Below are 1,608 nucleotides of genomic sequence, written 5' to 3' on the forward strand. Positions count from 1 at the left end.
GCCAGCTCCCGGGGCTGAGGGGACGCGGGACTAAGTGAGGCTCCTGCCCCCGCATCTCTCCCTCCCGCACACCAAGATGGGAACCCCGCCCCTCTCAGCATTCGGGGGCAGGGACCAGTTCGGGTTTGGAATCCTCGGTCCACTTCATGGACAGATGCCTGCCATCGTGTAAGCAGGGACCACAGTGGGGAAGGGGTGACCAGGCCTGAGAGGCAGAAGAGGAAGGGCCAGCGCCCCAGGAAGGTTGCTGAGGTCCAAGCTGGGGTGGGACCTGCCCAGCAGACTAGAGTCCTGAGCTCAGCCCCGCACGCACGGCTCACCCTGCCTGTCACTCAGGGCCACTGCAGCTGGTGCCAGAGACCTGCCTTCCACCAGGACAAGTGGGGAGGAAGGGGTCAGCCTTCGTTCACCCTGCCATGGCTGGAGAGGCCCTGGAGGTGGTCAGGTACCTTCGAGGCAGTAGTGCCCAGCGGGGCAGAGGAGGCCAGCGGGGTCCTTGCTGGTGGCTCCTCCCTTGCACCAGTGTCCTGCAGCACAGTCTCCTAGGAGAGCGACCGCTTGTCACCATCCCCGCCACGCCCCGACTGGAGGACACAGTGGGAGGCACATGGACGCTCTGTGTCCCCCAGCATGGCCACAGGAGTCCCTGAGCCGGGGCCCTGGCGCAAGAGGTCCTGATGTCCCTCCTATCAGAGCCACACGCTGGTGTGGGGTCCGTGCCAATGTGGGGTCCGTGCCAGTGGGAGGTTCGCCCTCCTTGGGGACTGTCAACGGCCAGGCCTGTCTTTCTTATGGATGAAAACGTTTCCGGCCATTTCACAGGGGAGTCACCCAAACACGCCAAGAAAGTGCCACCCTCCGTCCTCCCCCATCCACGCCCGCTAGCGGAGTTGGGGTACACGGATGCTTCAGGCCCTTTGGGGGAGCCCCAAACCCGGTGCCTGTGTACTGAGAACGGGGGCAGGCACTGCGGAGGGTCTTGACCCAGAGCCCTCGGGCACCCAGGCCCAAGCGCCGCCTCCTGACTCTCTGCGTGGGGACACTGTGTCTGATATCAGTGGTCATGGGAAGGCGGTGAAGACTCTGCTGGATTTCCCTACTTTTTCCCCTGAGCCCACGCTGCCCTCCCCCATGGGGACCAGTCACCATGTCTATGCACTTCCTCCTTGAAGCCTGGCTTGGGACCTACCGGTCACGCCTGTTCTGCCCTCCAGGACGAACGTACCTGTTGGTGCCCCGAGCCCTGCCAGGGCACAGAATTTCCCAGCAGGGCACGGCTGGCACTCAGCGATGCTCCCCAGCCCACTCCAAGGGCCGTACGTGCCCACGGGGCAGCTGTGCTGTGTGGCCATGGCTGTGCCCAGGGGGCAGTAATAGCCTTGAGGACAAGGGTACAGGCTGAAGTCCTGGATGGGCCCAGCACTGGAGTCGCAGTAATAACCTGGCCAGGAGTGAGGAATGCTCAGCGCTGTCCCCTCCCTGAGAAGTTCAGTCCCAGCAGGTGTCCTATCACAAGGGCCCTGGGGCCTGCGCCCCGGGCACTGCTGCCCTGGAGCTCTCAGTCCCCACCTCGCTTCTTCACCTGCACCCCCAGGTCTTTGCTGCCTC

The sequence above is a fragment of the Pteropus alecto genome, unplaced genomic scaffold, assembly GCF_000325575.1.
Source record: "Pteropus alecto unplaced genomic scaffold, ASM32557v1 scaffold16, whole genome shotgun sequence".
Taxonomy (NCBI): domain Eukaryota; kingdom Metazoa; phylum Chordata; class Mammalia; order Chiroptera; family Pteropodidae; genus Pteropus; species Pteropus alecto.